Source organism: Rhipicephalus sanguineus, unplaced genomic scaffold (genome assembly GCF_013339695.2).
Source record: "Rhipicephalus sanguineus isolate Rsan-2018 unplaced genomic scaffold, BIME_Rsan_1.4 Seq1408, whole genome shotgun sequence".
Taxonomy (NCBI): domain Eukaryota; kingdom Metazoa; phylum Arthropoda; class Arachnida; order Ixodida; family Ixodidae; genus Rhipicephalus; species Rhipicephalus sanguineus.
The window spans coordinates 52048-59783 of NW_023614603.1; the positions used below are offsets into that span (position 1 = coordinate 52048).

Sequence of the window (7736 nt, forward strand, 5' to 3'; positions counted from 1 at the left end):
TACACAAATTTCGCGTTTAGCTTCGTTGCTTTTATATAGGTAAGCGCATTTACTTAAAAAAAATTATCCAGGGGAATGAAAATGTCCGTGCTGCCCGTCGACGAGGAATATAAGTGGTGTCGCAAATGCATTTAATTGGAACGATCTTTTTTTCTTTACAAAACAGTTCCCACTTTCCGACAATAGATCATTACTGTTGTTTAGCGAAGCTCAGAGAAGAAAAAAGACGTGTTACTGTATTTTCTTGTTACTAGAGATGTCCTTCACGCAGTAGCCACCACGCTCTGGAAACACAATGTTTGACATTTTCTGCTTTTGTCCTAATCAAAATGATGCAACATGTTTTTTCATAATATCATTCTGCAGTCCTTTGAGAACATTTTGGGGGACTTTGAACAAAATTGAGATTGGGTTTTTTTATTATAGATTTTTGAATCGAGGAGCACTTTTCTCTTTTTGGTGTTTCGAGCATGAAAATTTACTACTTTGAAAATTATTAGAGAAATACAAATGCAGAGGTTCATTATTCACATAGAGGCCTATTCATGCTGCAAATATGAACAAGCTAAGATGTTCACAGAAGTAGCCATAGCGTCCCAAATTTGACTGATTTTCAAAAACGCAGCGTTTTTCGTGAATTTTTAAAAATACATAATTTGCTCAGAATTCCATGAAATCATAAGAGCTATTTCCTCTTTACTTCTACTTCCGCCAAAAAGAAAGATATTTGTAATATATAGCTTCAGTAGCTGCCAGCATGATCGCGAATTTACGAAAACGCACTCTTCGTAAACTGGTCGTCGTCAACCGGCGACACTTGTCGAATTTTCCTGTTATGAAAAAAATTTTTATTTGAAAACGAACTGCGATTTCGTGCTGTGCAGTCATATGTGCACAACATACAAAATTATCAGGAAAATCGGAAACATCAAATATACACACTTTTTTGATCTTTCGTGGAATCGACCGTGTGGGTGTGTGTGTGTGTGTGTGTGTGTGTGTGTGTGTGTGTGTGTGTGTGTGTTGTGTGTGTGGTGTTTGTGCGTGTTTGTGTGTGTGTGGTGTGTGTCGGGAATGGGCCATGGGCAGTTTAATAAAAAGCTTGTGCAATATGGCTGCAAGGCGGTTTTGCTTGAAAGGCCGCCTAAACCATTTTTTTTCTGATTCCAGGCGTCAAACAAGCGGAAAGGAGAATATAATAATTTAAAAAACAGCATTGCGTTAAATGTATAAAGGGGAGTGCTGTTATGATTACCATAAACTTGGGCAAATAATTTTTTGGGGGGGAACAAACGAGTGCTGTGTCTTTTGTATCTTTATCTTAAGCGCACATAAATGTCATACACAGTCCGCGCATTCTCCATTGTGAAACAAACGTCCGTGCAAGTGTAGCTCGCCTCTGAGAATTGTTATCGTTAGCTTTATTGTTCCATCGAGGCAATCCGCAGCTGGATGAGAGGTACCTGCGTATACAAAGCGGAGATGGAGGTTTTAAGCGGAGGAAGCTATAGAAAAAGCATGACTGGCGTAACAAAGGCAGCCATGCAGGCCTATTTTCTCTTGCAAAGCGACCCCACCCGTCCCGAGGTAGCGTGGCCGAGTGGTCTAAGGCGCTGGTTTTAGGCACCAGTCCGAAAGGGCGTTGGTTCGAATCCCACCGCTGCCAAATTATTTTGCGAAGATTTTTTTTCTTTCCATGTCTCTCGCCTGTGGTACAGCTAAACTTAATTGAACAAGTAACCTTAAGGGAAGAGCTATAAGGTGGGCTAGTTGGTGTTGATTCATCTTCCAAGGTGCGCTTAGTGAACACAAACCGCACAAACGACACAAACGAAAATTGCGCTCGTTGCCTTATGTCCTGTACTTTTTTCGTTTGTGTCGTTTGTGCTGTTTGTGTTCACTAAGCGCACCTTGGAAGATGAACCTTAAGGGAATGTATTCGGCTCCTGAATAACATGTGTTATTTTTTTTTTGTTTAGTTGAGCTTGGCGGTAAGCACGCAGGCTTGTTACTCCATTTCCAATCATTTTTTTTTCTGTGCAACGCAGATGCCATTGTTGTTTTTTACTGTATTTGTTGGTGCGCCATTACCGAGCTTAAATGTCGACGAAAATGACTTTTCTAATTAGGTACCTAGAGTGCTCCAGGAAAGCTTCCTCACAAGCCGTGAGGCGTGAGGCTCATTAATACACAAAGTAAGCTAACGTTAACGTGTGTTTTAAATGCAGAGGCTTGAAATTATTGCGCAGCTGCGAAGATTGCTTCGTTGGGTAAATTGGTGCGCATCGCTATTCCGCGATAAAAATATGTAAACGGCGTACTGAAGCACAAGAAATAAAAGCCGCAACCTGATATTAACGGTAATTAATTGAACGTTGCAGATAATTAGCTATAGTAAAGCGATTCTGTATCTTTTGTAACCCTAATAGTAGTGCACTATGGTGGTGAGCCTTAGCGGAGGCATCGACCGGGATGTATTCAAGCATTGAAAACAAAGCTACTCGCAAACAATGGCATTGATCGGGGTTCGGCCGGTGAACATAAAATGAAAGAATAATTTTATAAAGATTGTTTTACCACCTATAATCAGCGCAGCTTGCGCGAAACAATGTCGTCACGAGCAACAATTATTTCGCTTAATAATTGTACCTCCCATAACGCTGAGAAGGGATTCTGGCTTTACAGAGCTGCATTGTAGCTGCGTTTCTTAGGCACTCCACTTCGTTTACGAAGTCGTGTCATTTATTTCTGAGAGATTTAACTTCTGTTCAGCGGGTGTCTCGCGGAAAACTTGTTAGAAAACCCTTGGGTCCATGAGAACAGCCTGTTAAGGCTTACGTTTACTTAGAAGGGTAGCGGCTTGGGCTAGTTGGTAGGTCAGGACAATTGTTATAGCGCAAAAGCAGGACAAAGACAAAAAGTACACGAAGTTACCTTTTACGTTCGTGTACCTTTTTTTTATTCTGCTTTTGCGCTATAACAATTGTCACAATTGTTACGTTTACTGTACTTTGGATATACTTCTATTCGCTTACTACGTAACAACCGATATAATGAAGCAAAAAGCAAAAAATAACGACTCGTAGCAATTTACGCTATACTGCAAAGCAGTTCAAAGACCCAGTGTGACTCAAGCAGCAACCTTAACTCATGGAACTAGGACGAAATTCACAGTGAATAAACACATTGTCACGTGGTTTATTCACGTACAGACGTGAAGGAACGATGAGGAACGTCGAGGAACGTCGAGGGTCCAAAATCCAAGCAAGCGCAAGCTCGGGTCGCGTGGCTACCACTCACGATGTGGCTTGCTTTCTTGGCTGCTTCGTCGTCGTCTCGCACTCTTCACTACATTGGCCCCTGGTGAATAGCGGAGCCATCCTGGCGACCTAAGGCGTTGTCAGTATAGCGGGGTCGTAATAGGGCTTCAGGCGGCTGACATGGACGATTTCCCGACCACGACGACGTAAATCGTGGGATGCTGTCAGAGGCTCAACCTCATAATTGACAGGAGACGTGCGAGAAAGAATGCGGTAGGGCCCCTGATATCGGGCACGTAATTTCGAGGAAAGGCCAGGAGTGCTCGATGGGATCCAGAGCCAAACGAGGTCACCAGTCGTGAAAGTAGAGAGAGGTCGGTCGGTGTCGTGCCGTAGCTTTTGGTGGCCTTGGTCCTCGGTGGTCAGCGAACGGGCTAATTGTCTGCAATCTTCGGCGTATCTGGCAACGTCAGAAATCGCAGTATATTCAGACGAGTCCGGCGTATAGGGAAGCATAGTGTCCAGCGTGCAGGACGGGTCGCGTCCGTATAAAAGAAAGAAAGGTGAGAAACCGGTGGTCGCGTGCGTTGCGGTGTTGTACGCGTACGTGACGAACGGCAGGACGGTGTCCCAGTTGGTCTGGTCTGATGCCGTGTACATTGTCAACATATCACCGAGTGTGCGATTAAATCGTTCCGTGAGGCCATTCGTCTGCGGATGATATGCGGTGGTCATCGATGAACGATGTTGCACTGGACGAGCAAGGCCTGAATAGCGTCAGACAGGAAAACACGCCCTCTGTCGCTCAAAAGTTCACGGGGAGCACCGTGGCGAAGGACAAAGTTGCGTAAGATAAAAAACGCAACCTCTCTTGCGGTAGCCGTTGGAAGTGCTGCAGTCTCTGCGTAACGGGTGAGGTGGTCCACGCCAACAATGATCCACCGATTCCCAGAGGAAGTCGGGGGAAGCGGGCCATATAAGTCGATGCCGACGCGGTCGAATGGACGTCCCGGACAAGGTAGAGGCTGAAGTGGACGGCTGGGCGTTGAGGTGGAGCTTTACGCTGCTGACAAGCAGTACAAGCACGTACGTACTTGCGCACGAACGTGTACATGCCGCGCCAGTAGTATCGCTGACGCAAGCGGTTGTAAGTCTTCAGAGCGCCAGCGTGAGCGCTTTGCAGGTCGTTGTGAAAAGCAGTGCAGACTTCTGTGCGCATGTGGCGCGGGATCACTAGCAACCACCTCCGACCGTCAGGTGCGTAATTACGCCGATAGAGGAGGCCGTCGCGGAGTGCGAAATGCGTGGCTTGACGACGGAGAGTTCTTGACGCTGGATGAACAATGAACCAGTCAGAAAGTCGACGAGTTCGGAGATCCACGCATCCTTGCGTTGCTCCGACGGCATGTCTGCGAAGTCAAGGGGCGTCAAGACAGCTGACGTGTCTGACGGCGAAGCTGTGTCAGACGGTAACGGTGAGCGGGATAGCGCATCAGCGTCCGAGTGCTTGCGGCCGGATCTGTACACAACACGAATGTCGTATTCCTGCAGCCGAAGCGCCCAACGACCGAGGCGGCCTGAAGGATCTTTCAGAGATGAGAGCCAACAGAGCGCGTGATGGTCCGTGACTACTTCGAAGGGGCGGCCATAAAGGTACGGACGGAACTTGGTCAAAGCCCAGATTATGGCGAGGCACTCTTTTTCAGTGACTGAGTAGTTGCACTCCGCTTTCTTCAGGGTTCGACTCGCGTAAGCAACAACGTACTCGTCGTATCCTGGTTTTCGTTGAGCCAGTACAGCACCAAGACCGACACCGCTGGCGTCAGTATGGACCTCCGTAGGCCATTAGGGTCAAAGTGACGGAGTATCGGAGGTGACGTTAATAAGCGCCGTAGCGTCATGAAAGCTTCATCGCACTCTGGTGACCAAGCCGACAGGCCGTTAGAGGCTGTCAGTAGGTTGGTAAGAGGTGCGATGATAGAAGCGAAGTCGCGCACAAATCGACGAAAATATGAGCACAGCCCAATAAAGCTTCGGAGCGTCTTGATGGAATTGGGCTTGGGGTACTCGGCCACGGCACGAAGTTTAGCGGGATCCGGAAGAACGCCTTCCTTGCAGACGACGTGACCTAGTATGGTGAGTTGGCGCGCAGCAAAATGGCACTTCTTGATGTTAAGTTGAAGGCCAGCAGAGGCGAGGCACGTGAGAATAGCGCGAAGACGAACTAGATGAGTCGGAAAATCGCGGGAAAATACAACAATGTCGTCAAGGTAGCACAGGCAGGTATTCCACTTGTGGCCACGAAGGATGTTATCCATCATTCGTTCGAAGGTAGCTGGGGCGTTGCAGAGTCCGAAGGGCATCACCTTGAACTCATAAAGCCCATCGGGAGTAACGAACGCAGTCTTCGGGCGGTCAGGGTCAGCGAGTGGAACTTGCCAATAGCCCGATCGTAAATCCAAGGACGAGAAATATTCTGCTCCTTGCAAGCAATCGAGGGCATCGTCGATGCGTGGCAACGGGTATACATCCTTCCGAGTTATCTTATTCAGGCGGCGGTAGTCGACGCAGAATCTGATAGAGCCATCCTTTTTGCGCACAAGCACGACAGGGGACGACCAGGGCTCTCAGATGGCTGAATGACTCCGCGCGTGAGCATATCATCGACTTGTTCATTGATAACACGGCGCTCTTCCGCCGAAACGCGATATGGTCGTTGGCGTAAAGGGGCATGACCACCGGTGTCGATGTGGTGCGTGACGCTCGTTGTGCGACCCAGAGATGGCTGACCGCAGTCGAAGGATGAGCGGAACTCTTCTAGAAGGGCCAATAGTTCGCGTCGATGGTCCAATGATAGATCCGGGACACAGAAGGGTGAAAAATGTCTGACTTCGGAGGTGCCGCAACAGGGGCTGTCATGGCATTCAGCTGGTGGTGAAGTGGGGCTTCAGCGAACTCCAGAAAGCGAAGCAGGTCAACGGCATGTATGCTTCCCAAACATTCCCCGCGAAGTAGACGAACGGGCGAGGTGCGCAAGTTGGCAATCGGCATGATGGTAGCGCCGGATTCGACGGTGAGTACGGCAAACGGCAGTCGTAGGCGTGGCGGCGGAGAAACAGCTCTGACGGGGCGAAAGGACAGCGCCGTCAGGAGCGGCCGGACAAGTCAAGGCGACAAGGGTGGACGTGTTTGGGGCTACGTCAGCGTCGGCAGCAATGACAAGTTTACATGCGTCAGATATGGTAGGCCCCGAAACAGAAGATTGCAGCGGCGTAAGGGCGACTTCTGCTCGGGCGCAATCTATGATGGCGCGATGACGTGAAAGGAAGTCCCAGCCGAGGATAACGTCGTGAGAGCAGGACGGCAGCACGAAAACTCAATGACGTAAAGTTCGCCTTGAATATTAACGCGCGCGGTGCACACGGCTGAAGGTGCTATGAACTGCGAGTTCGCAGTGCGGAGCATGAGTCCTGAGAGCGACGTGGTCACTTTTTTTAACTGGCGGCAGAGGCTCTCGCAGATTACGGAAACGGCGGCCCCGGTATCAATTAGCGCTTGGGCCGTGGTCCCTTCAACATTGACGTCGATAACGTTTTGCGGCGAAAAGACGGAGGCCTTGGGCAGTTCGCTTCGCATGCAGTTCTTGCCTCCGGAACTGCAGCGATCAGTTTCCCTCTTGCGCAGCAGGTCGGCGACGCATAGGTGACAGGGAGCGTCGTCGAGGGGACGGTGACCGGTGGGTCTCGTTGGGTCGTTGATCACGGGCATACTCCGTTGGCGACCGGGACGACGACGCGACCGGCCTGCCGTCGGCGTCGAAGTGAGGAGGGGCGTAGTTTGGGGGCGACCTGGACGACGACGCAACTGGCATGCCCACGGCGTCGAATGTTGGAGGAACCAGGCGACAATGGCGAGCGACGTGGCCGGCGAGGCCACAGGAGAAACAGATGGGCCGATTGTCCGGGGTTCGCCACGCGTCGGAGCGGCGGAAAGACGGAGCCGAGGGGTTTGGGATGGGCGGCGACGAAGCATACGCGGATGTTTGGCAAGACACGGGCGCGGCGTAAGTGGCCGAGGTGGAGCGTAAGGCATAGATTGGTGATACGCGGTGGTCGCCAAGGCATGGGACGGCATCAGTGGTCGAGGTGGAGCAGAGGGCATAGGCTGTTGAGGGGGCCGAGCAGCAAGGCGGCGTAGGTAAGCGGCGCAGTGACGGGCGGTTGTTGGAACATGGGTGGGAGAGCCTCAGCAACTTGCGTCCGAATGGCTTGTTGAATGCCCGGAGCCAGAGGATGCGCCGGCTCGTGAGTGAGCGGCAGTAAGGACAGCTGGCGTGCGACTTCTTCACGGATGAAGTCTTTGATCGTGGGCTGGGAGTCGGCTGAGGGCCGGAGGGACAGCTAGCTGCAAGCGGGAGAGCGTGTCAGGGGTCGGGAGGGCCTGACGGGCGATCGCGCGCTGCCTGCGCAATTCGTT

The 7736-nt window shown here is 50.4% G+C and overlaps 1 non-coding gene across 1 annotated transcript; it reads left to right on the forward strand.

Annotated features, from left to right (window-relative positions):
* Positions 1–1586: 1586 nt before the first annotated feature.
* Positions 1587–1666, forward strand: Trnal-uag (transfer RNA leucine (anticodon UAG)). The gene has a single exon. It is a non-coding gene; the product is annotated as a tRNA-Leu (tRNA).
* The last annotated feature ends 6070 nt before the right edge of the window (positions 1667–7736 follow it).